Below are 14,807 nucleotides of genomic sequence, written 5' to 3'. Positions count from 1 at the left end.
TCTCCCATGGTGTGATCTTTATGTGATCATGAGCTTTGTATCACTATTAATCTATGTGCAACTCTAGTGATGTTATTAAAGTAGTCTATTCCTCCTCCATGATGTAAAGTTGACAGTGTGTGCATCATGTAGTACTTGGCGTAGGTTATGATTGTAATCTCTTGTAGATTATGAAGTTAACTATTACTATGATAGTATTGATGCAATCTATTTCCCCTTTCGTAGCTATTGTTGACAGTGTGTATGCTATGTTAGTACTGGGTCTAAATTGCAACGGTCTATTATGCACTCTAGAGGTTACTTTAATATGAACTCCGGATGTTGTGGAGCTTGTTTACTCCGGCTTGAGGGAGCTCTTGTAGCCCTACACAATGAATGGTGTTTGTTATCCAACAAGAGAGTGTTTGAAAGTAGCACAAGTGAGGAGAAGTTATTTATTTATTATGTTATCATTGGTGAGAGTGTCCACTAGTGAAAGTATGATCCCTAGGCCTTGTTTCTAAGCATTGAAACACCGTTTCCAACAAGTTCTGCTACATGTTTGCTTGCTGCCAAATTTATTTCAGATTGCAATTGTTACTTATAATCATCCATATTACTTGTATTTCACTATCTCTTCGCCGAACTAGTGCACCTATACATCTGACAAGTGTATTAGGTGTGTTGGGGACACAAGAGACTTCTTGTATCTTAATTGCAGGGTTGCTTGAGAGGAATATCTTTGACCTCTACCTCCCTGAGTTCGATAAACCTTGGGTGATTCACTTAAGGGAAACTTGCTGCTGTTCTACAAACCTCTGCTCTTGGAGGCCCAACACTATCTACAGGAATAGAAGCGTGCGTAGACATCAAGCTATTTTCTGGCGCCGTTGCTGGGGAGGTAAGGTAAAAGGTATTCACATCCTCCGACTACTAAGCTATTTCCTAGCACTGTTGCCGGTGTGTGAGTGCTCAAAGCTATCTCCTTTAGATCCTGCAATTATATCTTTTTGTTTCTTGTTTTTATTTTCACTAGTTAGGCTTAATGGAAAACAACAACAAAATTAGAGATCTTTATGAACTTTATCTTGAACTAGGACATGATGTGTTTGAAGAGAGAATTAAAAAACCCATGGAACTTTGTTTGCAAAATAGTTGTAGCAATGTTATTAGCATGAACTCTTTGAATACTATTATTGCTAATGCTATGGAAGAGTTTAAGCTTGGGGAAGCTGGTTGTGATATTTTTAGTCCCCCAAGTTTTGAGGAGAAAATTTTCTTTGATGATACCTTGCCTCCCATTTATTATGATTATAATGATAGTGGTATTTTGGTGCCACCTACTATGGAGGATAAAGTTTATTATGATTATACCATGCCTACAATTTATGATAATTACAATGATGGTTGTGATAGTTTTACTCCCACTATTACTAATAAAATTGATTATGCTTATGTGGAGAGTAATGATACTTTTATGCATGTGAATAAGAATGCTTTATGTGATAGTTATATTGTTGAGTTTGTTCATGATGCTACTGAAAGTTATTATGAGAGAGGGAAAGATGGTTATATGCATCTTAATAATATTAAGTTTCCCCTCTTTATGTTGAGAATCTGGAAGTTGCACTTGCTTTGTCTTTCTATGATAGTAGCTTCATGCTTCAATAACTTGTTTATTTACAAGATTCCTTTTCATAGGAAGTGGGTTAGACTTAAAAGTGTTTCTTATTTGCTTTTGATGCTCTGATAAGGGGTTGCCCGATCTTCTCGGTAAGCGACGGATGGTGATGAACACACGATGGTAGCAGCGGATGGAATCGGTAAAGATGAGGAGGATAACTTGTATGACGCCGACGAAGTCTCTCGATTGATTCCTGATGACAATGCAACAGCTCTCAACCCTGCAAGATATTCGCAACTCCACACACTTGCGCACGTAGCAGCCGACCACGAAGCGGTAGATTGCAATCTTCTAATCCCCAATGGAACAGCAGATCACACAAACTTTCAATAGCATAAAACTCCAGATCGCAACAAATTGGAGAGTTGGGGAACAATAGTTTTGCTTAGCAAACAACTATGAACTAGGGTTTATCTTAAACGTGGTCTAAAGCAGCTAGGGGGTCGTCCAAGGCACTTATATAGGCGTCGGGACGAGTTACGGTCGAAAGATACAAGTAAAACCGACCCGGAATAGATGCGGTCGAGACAGACTCGGACAAATCCGGTCTGGAATCCGGTCAACCGGGCCAGGGACCGGGCCGGCCGGCGTGGCATCCGCTCAACCGGGCGGCAAACCGGAAAGTTCGCAAAACTTCGTCCGGTTTGGCCCCGGTACGATGCATCCGGTTGCCGACCGGTCAACCGGGTCTGGGACCGGGCTGGCCGGTCTGGAGGCCGGTCTAACCGGGCGCTGGACCGGCCTGGACGTCGACTTCTCCTCTCGTGCATGCCTCCCGCTCCTCCCTCGCGCGTCCATGAGATATCTTCATGTCCATCTCCATGTCCAGCTTCACGTCCATCTTGACGTCCGTCTTCATGTCCAGCTACTCCTCTACCCCTCGTGCGATGCTCGTCTCCTCTTGATACCTGATGATACATAAGTAATAGGACTTAGGCAGTATAAAGTTCTCATCAATCAAAGTATCGTTTAGAAACAAGTTCACCTGTTGTTTAAGTAGCTTCGCACGAGCCCTTGTAATTGGTCCAATCCGAACTTCATTGGACTTGAGCTTCACGACGAGGTTCATCTTCATTTATCAATGACGGAGGTAGTGGTGTAGTAGGGATGTCCTCATCATCTCGCCCCCCTTCAAAAGGCGTCGACCTCGACGCTCCAAGGTCTTCTCCGTCATATGGTGTCAAATCAGCAACATTGAAAGAATTACTGACACCAAACTCATCAACTGGAAGATCTATCGAGTATGCATTATCATTGATCTTGGCAAGCACTTTGTAAGGACCAGCACCACGAGGCTTCAACTTCGACTTCCGCAGCTTCGGGAACCTATCCTTGCGAAAATGTACCCAGACCATATCACCAGGCTTGAACAACATCTCTTTGCGCTTCTTGTTCATCCTTGCAGCATTGCTCTTGCCTTTCTTCTCTATCAACTCTTTAGTCTTCACATGGATTTTTCGCACAAAATCTGCCCTCTTGGATGCCTCCATATTAACTCTCTCATGTATGGGAAAAGGCAACAAGTCAAGTGGAGTAATGGGTTTGAAACCATACACCACCTCAAAAGGACACAGCTCCGTGGTAGAGTGTACCGCCCTGTTGTAAGCAAACTCCACATGCGGCAAACACTCTTCCCACTCCTTCAGGTTCTTCTTGATCATGGATCTCAACAGTTGTGACAAGGTTCGATTCACCACCTCAGTTTGACCATCAGTTTGGGGATGACAAGTAGTACTGAACAGTAGGTTTGTCTCCAGCTTTCCCCAAAGTGTCCTCCAGAAGTAGCTCATGAACTTCACATCACGATCAGAAACAATAGTCTTCGGGACTCCATGTAGTCGAACAATCTCCCTGAAAAGCAGGTTAGCAATATGCAACGCATCGTCGCTTTTGTGGCAGGCAATAAAGTGTGACATTTTAGAAAATCTATCCACTACCACAAATATAGAATCATGGCCTCTTTTAGTACGCGGCAAACCCAACACAAAATCCATACTTATATCCTCCCATGGTGTAGTAGGTGCCGGTAACGGAGTACACAAACCGTGAGGCTTCAGCTTGGACTTGGACTTGTTGCAAGTAATGCACCTCTTCACATACCTGTCCACGTCCCGCCTCATCTTTGGCCAATAAAAGTGATCAGCGAGCATTAGTAGCGTCTTCTAATGCCCAAAGTGACCCATCAAACCTCCAGCATGTGATTCCTGCAATAAGAGCAAACGCACAGACGATTCTGGAACACATAGTTTGTTAGCTCTAAACAAGAACCCATCGTGTATGTGATATTTTTTACATGCTTTACCAATAACACACAAGCGGTATGGTTCAGCAAAATCATGATCAGTCGCATATAAATCACATAGCACCTCTAATCCAGGAATTTTAACATCAAGATGAGTTAACAGCATAGTCTTCCTAGATAGAGCATCAGCAACAATATTATCTTTTCCCTTCTTATGCTTAATAATGTACGGAAAAGACTCAATGAACTCAACCCACTTAGCAAGACGCCTATGCAAAGTAGATTGGGCTTTCGAGATATTTCAAAGCTTCATGATCGGAATGTATGATAAATTCTTTTGGCCACAAATAATGTTGCCAAACCTCAAGAACTCTAATTAAAGCATACAATTCTTTATCATAAATAGGATAGTTCAACTTAGCACTAGAAAGTTTCTGAGAAAAATATGCAATTGGGCGACCCTCTTGCATCAACACACCACCAATTCCAATACCACTAGCATCACATTCAATCTCAAATTGCTTATTGAAATCAGGAAGTGCAAGCAACGGTGCAGAAGTTAACAATCTTTTCAGTTCATCAAAAGCATGATCTTGGGCGACGCCCCACTCAAATGCAACACCCGTTTTAGTCAATTCATTCAAAGGTGCAGCAATAGTACTAAAATTAGGCACAAAACGGCGATAAAACCCAGCTAGACCATGAAAACTTCTTACTTGACTCACATTCATGGGAGTAGGCCAATTTTGAATAGCTTCAATTTTAGACACATCTACTTCTACTCCATGCTTAGAGACAACATAACCCAGAAATATGACCTTATCTTTGCAAAATGTGCACTTCTCAAGATTACCATAGAGTTGATTAACACGCAATACTTGCAAAACATGTCGAATATGTATAATATGATCAGATTCATGGCGGCTGTAAATTAATATGTCATCAAAATACACAACCACAAACTTGCCAATAAAATCACGCAAAACATAGTTCATCAGTCTCATGAAAGTGCTAGGTGCATTAGTCAAACCAAAAGGCATTACTAACCATTCATATAAACCAAATTTTGTTTTAAAAGCGGTCTTCCACTCATCCCCTTCTTTCATCCTAATTTGATGATAACCACTACGCAAATCAATTTTAGTGAAAACAGCAGCACCACTCAATTCATCTAGCATATCCTCTAAACGGGGAATAGGATGACGATATCGAATAGTAATGTTGTTTATCGCTCTACAATCTACGCACATACGCCATGTACCATCTTTCTTAGGAACAAGAATAACGGGAACAACACAAGGACTAAGGCTTATGCGGATATAACCTTTGTCGAGTAGCGCTTGTACTTGCTTCTGTATCTCCTTCGTCTCTTCGGGATTTGTCCTATATGGCGCCCTATTGGGCAGCGAGGCGCCGGGGATCAAGTCTATTTGATGCTCAATACCACGCAACGGTGGTAGTCCCGCGGGTACCTCCTCCGGAAACACGTCATGGAATTCCTGCAAAACATTAGAAACACCAAGAGGAAGAGGGGTCATGTCGTTAGAAACCAAAACTGTACCCTTGTACATGAGCACAATAGGCATGGTTGTAGGATCCTCACAAAATTCTCTCATGTCTTGTTTGGTGGCAAATGAGACTAAGGAATTCACTCTCTCACTTTTCGTTATATCACTCACGGCATTACAATTCTCTCGCCTATCTATGGATGCATCCTCCAAGTTTACTTCAATCTTCTGACGAGACTCATTGACAATTTGCTGCGGTGACATAGGCTGTAAGTTAATTTTCTTGCCCTTGAACTCCAAGTGATATGTATTGGCACGGCCATTGTGTTGCACAGAACGGTCATAGAGCCATGGCCGGCCCAACGACGAGGTGACAAACCATCATAGGAACCACATCAAAATCAATGGAATCCTTATACGGTCCAATCTCAAAATCAACTCGCACCATGTGGCTCACCTTCATCTCACCATTATTGCTCAACCACCGAATATAATATGGATGCGGGTGCGGTAGATACTTCAGTTTCAGCTTGGCACATAACTCTTTGCTTGCTAAATTGCGACAACTTCCGCCATCAATAATGACCTTGCAAGCTTTATCAGGACCAACTAGTGCCTTTGTTTGGAACAAATTACAGCGCTGTGTAGATGCACTTGACTGCACATTAAGAACACGCTGCGAGACAACAATAGTTTGAGCTTCAGAAGGAAAAGCATCATAACCATCGCTATCATAATCATCTTCATCTGGAGCATTGGGATCAACATCATCTCCAGTTTCATACTCATTGTCCTCATTAATTATCATAACTTTGCGATTAGGACAATCCTTCTTGAAGTGACCTGAAGCGATTCAACCCGGTAAGGATTGGATCTCTGTGCATATTGTGCTAGTCCCTGGATCGACTCGCTAGCACACACAGTTCGATGAATAAACAGAATAGCAAATGCGTCTTTTATTACAATGTATGATCCATAATGTATTTATTACAATTTGCATAGCTCATGGCTAGCTCAAATAAAAGAGTTCAAAGTAGAAAACAAATAAAAGCAAAGAGCTCCATCACGCCACAGGCGAACATGCTGAGTGGAAGCTCGCGACCTAAATATGGAATCTCACTCTGTCCTCAATGTTACCTGCAACATGAAACGTTGCAGCCACGCAGGGTCAATACATTGAATGTATTGGCGAGTATCACTAGAGACTTATAACAAACCTATCAAGTACATTTTCAAGGTGAGGGTTCAAACTTTTATTTTATTTTGCACAAAGAAATCATAGTATCATCCTAGTTTTATCCCAGAAATTTTAATCTCCAAACTCCTCTAGTGCACATGTGAGTAGGTCAAGCTCAGGCCCCTACCATGTTAATCTCCTTTCTTCCATTACACATGCTAGTAAGTCAGGTTCAATACCCTTACCATGCTAATCTCCACTCCACTAGTGTACATGTCAGTAAGTCAGGCTCTACACCCTTACCATGTCACTCATCACCAGTGTACATGTCAGTAAGTCCGGCTCAACACCCTTACCATGCCACTCACCACCAGTGAACATGTCAGTAAGTCAGGCTCAACACCCTTACCATGCCACTCACCACCGGTGAACATGTCGGTAAGTCGGGCTCAACGCCCTTACCATGCCACCCTCCCATCAACTAGTGTACATGTCGGTAAGTCGGGCTTTACGCCCTTACCATGCCACTCGACCTATACATGTCAGTAAGTCCGGCTCAAAGCCCTTACCATGTCGGTCGACCTACAACCTTCTCAAGTACTATTCATATCCGCCCCAATTCATCCAATTGTTATTTTGTCGACTAAAACTAACCTTTCAACTAATACATACCCATGACATGATATTCCACCCACTTATAAAGTAAACGTATCCAAGCAATCAAACATAGGTTGACGACCAATGAATCCAATCATAATAAACATATGGCTATCCTCCGCGGGTTTCATAGCAATAGCACACAATCCATCAATAACAATCCTACACATGTACTTTTACTAAAATCCTACTGCACATATAGGAAAACAATAGATCTGTTATGATCAAAAGTTCAACTTGCCTTATTTGTCGTTGGCGTTCGCACTCTTCTTGCAAGAACAAGTGTTACACTCCACACGATCTAGACGATAAAATAATCACAATAAATATCTAAAGAGCACAAACAGAGAAAACACATAACAAAATAATGCATGCATGCATTGGAAACAAATTTTGATTCCTAAAATACATTAGAAACAATTTATTTATTCAATAGGATCTTCAATTAGGATATTTAATGCAAACAGTAACTTATGTATAAAATAATTTAGAAAATCCAAAATAGGCATACTGCTACAGAGACAATTGCATTATCTTTCATTTGGCGTTAGAATCAATTTAAAATAATTTATCGAAGTTAAAATATATCAAAAATACTTAAAACACTAGTTTAATTTTGAAAATCTGGAAGTTTTCTAAAAATACAAAATAACATTACTACTGTGTTCTTATCAATTTTATGATTACAATGGTATACTATATGATATTTTCCGAGTTACGAAGCTATAGTTATGATTTTTACAAGATTAAACATTTCGCGTTTTTTTTAATAATTTTGTCCGAAAGTTCATCAGAAAAAGTTACTCGGATGAAATAACTTTATACATGGAAGTTGTAGAGAATTTAGTTACAAACTTAACGCAAAAAGAATCATCTAAAATCGAGATCTAAATCTAGAGATATAGAATTTCAAAGTTTTAAGTCAGCTAGCACCGAGAATCGATCGATCGGATACACAGCTAACGATTGGATACTTAAATTTACATCCCACGTCTAGGATGAATCACCATTCACGTATTCTGAACGATTCAGGCTTATCGTGAAGGGATGATGAGATTACCGGTGGTTTCAGTTTGGGATGGCGACGGGCGCTGCTGCGGGTGTGCACGAAGGCGTTGCCCCGGCGTGTTTTTGGCTCCTGGAAGACGAGTACGGCGAGCAGCGCGACGCGGAGAGAGTTCGATGGAGGGGCTGACGTCTAGTCAAGCTTCCTGGTACACCGGGGAGGTGCGGCTCTATCTCGGAGAGCTGCGGCGGTTCTCGGGCTCGCGCGGTCTCGGTTGTTCTCCTGCGGCGCGGAAAAAGGGTCAAGACGAAGCTATGCTGCGAGATAGAAAGTTCAGAGACTAAAGGGGAGACCGGGACGACAGGGAACCTCCGGTTCGTGCTCAGCTTTGAAGCCTCGGCGACGGTGAGATCGGAAATTCTCCGGGTGGCAGCTAGGGTAGCCAAAAAAAAATCGAAGAAAACGGAGCAAGGAAAATGCGGCGCAATTTATAGAGGATCTTAGGCAAAGAATCGGAACAAAAACGCGAGAAATTCGTGGATTCGTGGTTCGGATCGAACCGTGCAGTTCGTGATCTCCTGGCTAGAGGTTGGAGACGACAGAGGAAGAAAAAAAACGAAGGGACGTGGGGCTGCTAAGCTCGCTAGCCCATACGCGCGGGCGTGTGCGTGCATGGCGTGCGTGATTGGCTGGGCTGTCCAGGCCTGGCCGGTCAGCCTTCTCTGTTTCTTTTCCTTTGTTTTTATTTTCTATTTCTATTTACTAAATTAGCTTTAGGCCTCTTCTAAACTGACCAAAATAAAATTTGTATTTTTTTTAAAAAATAAACTAGTTAAATAGGACATCTTGGAATACTTTTCCAGTCCAAAATAGAAATACAAGAGTAGACTCACACACACTTGGCTTATAAAGCCATTAGCAAAAATAAGAATGGAAATTTAGTTTTATGCAAATAAAACAATTAAAACCTTTAAACTTTTACATGCAGGTATGATGAAATGCCTATATATCGAAATGCACAGAATGTTACAGACTACCACCCTTAAAAGGAATCTCGTTCCCGAGATTCGAGAAGGCTAGCAGGGTTTAAGTTCGGGGATGGCTAGGTGCTACCACCCTTAAAAAGGATCTGACTAGGTGGCTTCTCAAGGATTCACTTGGCTATGGTTTCGTTGTGTGGCATCCGAAATTTGTTCCATGTCACTTTCCAAGGATATCATTTTGATGGGATATGTGTTACTTCTCTGTCCTTGATATGAATGTATAAAATGCACCAGTATTGAAAGATACAAATATTGGAAGGAGTTGGTCAAAACTTACGAGTTGCTGCATTTGGCGCTTCAAAGACTTCTTCCACGTTGACATGGTTTAGGTGTCCTTTCTGGAGCGGGATGGGATTGTTCTCATTCGAATTTCCAACACCATTATTATTTTCAGGGCAGTCCCATGAATAGTGTCCCAACTTGCAGCACTTGAAACACTCCAATTTGTTCATGTCCCTCTTGTCGGAGCGATTGTAGTGTCCAGCATCATCTTTTCCTTCAGGACAATCCCAGGAATAGTGCCCCAGCTCTTTACATTTGTAGCACTGCACCCCGCGGATATCTCTCTTGCTAGTATTGTTGATGTAGCGATTCTGACCATTGTTGACACCATTATTTTGACCATTACCTCTCCGAGAGTGGTGGTTTTGATCATCATGTATGTTTACTCCATGCTCGCGGTGTTCAGAATTGCCATTCCCATCATGGTGAGTACGGACCCTCTGATCCGCTAGCGAGTTGTGGTTGTTGTGGTTGTGCTTCCTCTTGCGGTTCTCAGCTTGGTTCCGTTTTCCCTCAAGAACTCTAGCTTTGTCCATCAGAGTCTGGAAATCAGGAACATGAACCACTGATAGTTGAATAGCAAGATCATCATGCAAACCATCCAGGAATTTCTCCTTCCTCTTTGCATCAGTATCCACATCTTCCGGTGCATAGCGCGCCAAGTTGCTGAACTCCTCTATGTACTCGGCCACGGTACGGTGGTTCTGGCGCAGGTTTCGAAACTCCCTTCTCTTCAAGGTCATAACTCCAGTTGAAACATGAGCTGTGCGAAAACCTTCTTGAAACATTTCCCAGGTGATATCGGCAATGCGGTGAGTTATCTGATAATTATCCCACCATGATGCAGCTGGTCCTTCAAGCAAGTGAGCAGCAAACCTCACCTTCTCAGCTTCAGTACATCCCACTGTCACTAGGTCCTTGTCCACAGCACGCAGCCAGTCCAATGCTATCATTGGCTCAGGTGCAGTAGAAAACTTAGCAGGCCTCAACCTCAGAAACCTTGTGAGCATGTCAACATGTGGAGATGGATGGTTGTTGTTGTTCTGGTTTTGATTGTTATTCGCAATGAACTGAGTCATCACTTGCATCATTTGTGTCTGTGCTGCTAACATCTGTTGCATGTCATTATTGTCGTTGTTGCCGGTGTTGTTGTTGCCGGTGCATGCACGTCGAGGCGGCATCTGTTTGGGTAAGCATAGATAAGTTTTAGATAGATAGAACTACAGGAGAAACACAACCCATACTAAGCATGAACATGGCATCAAGCATTCACATCAAACATATATTACACAACAATCAAACAAGACATCCCTATAACAAAGATAGAATCTGTCCAGAATTTACTACTATGAAAACGTATTTTACAGAGGCACTTACATACGTCATAAAATTTAGCCATTTTTTGTGCATCTAGAGGAACGAATTCCGCACCTAACCTGAATTTTTCGTGATTTTTGGAGTTACCAGTAAAGCATGAAAAATCGTGTGGTAAACAGCAACATCCAGAAAACTGCACTTCTTCAATTCAATACTTTATGTAAAACGTCTTTAATATTATAAATCCTCACGAAAATTCCTAGCAATTCAAAGGTTCAAGAATAACAGATCCTAAGCAATATATTGGCCATTCCACAAGACGATATGGTCAATATCCTAGCTATCACGAATATCGATTCCCTAACGAAGGACTAATGTCGGCAAATCCTAATTAAACTTTGAAGAGTTTGACGTAGTCCGAGATCTTCATGAACTTACGCTTCTTCGAGCGAGTGTTCATTGTTGGCGGTGTGTCCTCTTTCAGAGGGTCTTCCTCATTATTAGACATAATTTAGATCACCTCCTCGGAGTCATCTTATTCATCTTCTTCTTCGGTGTATGCACCAACTTTGATTCCCTCACCATCCTTATCATCATGTTCATATTTTCCAATAATTATTCCAATAAAGGTTTGGCTTGTTAACTAAAGTAGGCAATAAACATCTAGTATTTTGAATAGAGGAGTGTGAGAAAAATGATAGATATAGAATTATGAGAAATAAAGAGCGAGAAGATAGAGGACAAACTTAAATAGGTTTTTAGTTCCTATGGTCTTCCTAATCTACTCCATTTTCTAAGGTCACGAACCTACAGTTAACACAATGCTCTGATACCATCTGAAGCGATTCAACCCGGTAAGGATTGGATCTCTGTGCGTATTGTGCTAGTCCCTGGATCGACTCGCTAGCACACACAGTTCGATGAATAAACAGAATAGCAAATGCGTCTTTTATTACAATGTATGATCCATAATGTATTTATTACAATTTGCATAGCCCATGGCTAGCTCAAATAAAAGAGTTCAAAGCGGAAAACAAATAAAAGCAAAGAGCTCCATCACGCCACAGGCGAACATGCTGAGTGGAAGCTCGCGACCTAAATATGGAATCTCACTCTGTCCTCAATGTTACCTGCAACATGAAACGTTGCAGCCACGCAGGGTCAATACATTGAATGTATTGGCGAGTATCACTAGAGACTTATAACAAACCTATCAAGTACATTTTGAAGGTGAGGGTTCAAACTTTTATTTTATTTTGCACAAAGAAATCATAGTATCGTCCTAGTTTTATCCCAGAAATTTTAATCTCCAAACTCCTCTAGTGCACATGTGAGTAGGTCAAGCTCAGGCCCCTACCATGTTAATCTCCTTTCTTCCATTACACATGCTAGTAAGTCAGGTTCAATACCCTTACCATGCTAATCTCCACTCCACTAGTGTACATGTCAGTAAGTCAGGCTCTACACCCTTACCATGTCACTCATCACCAGTGTACATGTCAGTAAGTCCGGCTCAACACCCTTACCATGCCACTCACCACCAGTGAACATGTCAGTCAGGCTCAACACCCTTACCATGCCACTCACCACCAGTGAACATGTCAGTAAGTCAGGCTCAACGCCCTTACCATGCCACCCTCCCATCAACTAGTGTACATGTCAGTAAGTCAGGCTTTCTGCCCTTACCATGCCACTCGACCTATACATGTCAGTAAGTCCGGCTCAAAGCCCTTACCATGTCGGTCGACCTACAACCTTCTCAAGTACTATTCATATCCGCCCCAATTCATCCAATTGTTATTTTGTCGACTAAAACTAACCTTTCAACTAATACATACCCATGACATGATATTCCACCCACTTATAAAGTAAACGTATCCAAGCAATCAAACATAGGTTGGCGACCAATGAATCCAATCATAATAAACATATGGCTATCCTCCGCGGATTTCATAGCAATAGCACACAATCCATCAATAACAATCCTACACATGTACTTTTACTAAAATCCTACTGCACATATAGGAAAACAATAGATCTGTTATGATCAAAAGTTCAACTTGCCTTATTTGTCGTTGGCGTTCGCACTCTTCTTGCAAGAACAAGTGTTACACTCCGCACGATCTAGACGATAAAATAATCACAATAAATATCTAAAGAGCACAAACAGAGAAAACACATAACAAAATAATGCATGCATGCATTGGAAACAAATTTTGATTCCTAAAATACATTAGAAACAATTTATTTATTCAATAGGATCTTCAATTAGGATATTTAATGCAAACAGTAACTTATGTATAAAATAATTTAGAAAATCCCAAATAGGCATAATGCTACAGAGACAATTTCACTATCTTTCATTTGGCGTTGGAATCAATTTAAAATAATTTATCGAAGTTAAAATATATCAAAAATACTTAAAACACTAGTTTAATTTTGAAAATCTGGAAGTTTCCTAAAAATACAAAATAACAGTACTACTGTGTTCTTATCAATTTTATGATTACAATGGTATATTATATGATATTTTCCGAGTTACGAAGCTATAGTTATGATTTTTACAAGATTAAACATTTCGTGTTTTTTTAAATAATTTTGTCCGAAAGTTCATCAGAAAAAGTTACTCGGATGAAATAACTTTATACATGGAAGTTGTAGAGAATTTAGTTACAAACTTAACGCAAATAGAATCATCTAAAATCGAGATCTAAATCAAGAGATATAGAATTTTAAAGTTTTAAGTCAGCTAGCACTGAGAATCGATCGATCGGATACACAGCTAACGACTGGATACTTAAATTTACATCCCACGTCTAGGATGAATCACCATTCACGTATTCTGAACGATTCAGGCTTAACGTGAAGGGATGATGAGATTACTGGTGGTGTCAGTTTGGGATGGCGACGGCGCTGCTGCGGGTGTGCACGAAGGCGTTGCCCCGGCGTGCTTTTGGCTCCAGGAAGACGAGTACGGCGAGCAGCGCGACGCGGAGAGAGTTCGATGGAGGGGCTGACGTCTAGTCACGCTTCCTGGTACACCGGGGAGGTGCGGCTCTGTCTCGGAGAGCTGCGGCGGTTCTCGGGCTCGCGCGGTCTCGGTTGTTCTCCTGCGGCGCGGAAAAAGGGTCAAGACGAAGCTATGCTGCGAGATAGAAAGTTCAGAGACTAAAGGGGAGACCGGGACGACAGGGAACCTCCGGTTCGTGCTCAGCTTTGAAGCCTCGGCGACGGTGAGATCGGAAATTCTCCGGGTGGCGGCTAGGGTAGCCAAAAAAAATTCGAAGATAACGGAGCAAGGAAAATGCGGCGCAATTTATAGAGGATCTTAGGCAAAGAATCAGAACAAAAACGCGAGAAATTCGTGGATTCGTGGTTCGGATCGAACCGTGCAGTTCGTGATCTCCTGACTAGAGGTTGGAGACGACAGAGGAAGAAAAAAAACGAAGGGACGTGGGGCTGCTAAGCTCGCTAGCCCATACGCGTGGGCGTGTGCGTGCATGGCGTGCGTGATTGGCTGGGCTGCTCCAGGCCTGGCCGGTCAGCCTTCTCTGTTTCTTTTCCTTTGTTTTTATTTTCTATTTCTATTTACTAAATTAGCTTTAGGCCTCTTTTAAACTGACCAAAATAAAATTTGTATTTTTTTAAAAAAATAAACTAGTTAAATAGGACATCTTGGAATATTTTTCCAGTCCAAAATAGAAATACAAGAGTAGACTCACACACACTCGGCTTATAAAGCCATTAGCAAAAATAAGAATGGAAATTTAGTTTTATGCAAATAAAACAATTAAAACCTTTAAACTTTTACATGCAGGTATGATGAAATGCCTATATGTCGAAATGCACAGAATGTTACATGACCCTTGCCACCACATGTATGAGAAACCATATCACGGTTGCGCGCTGTCG

This window comes from Lolium rigidum, chromosome 3 (assembly GCF_022539505.1).
Source record: "Lolium rigidum isolate FL_2022 chromosome 3, APGP_CSIRO_Lrig_0.1, whole genome shotgun sequence".
Lineage (NCBI taxonomy): Eukaryota > Viridiplantae > Streptophyta > Magnoliopsida > Poales > Poaceae > Lolium > Lolium rigidum.
The sequence above is the reverse complement of the archived record's forward strand: the minus strand, read 5'-3'. Positions refer to the sequence as shown.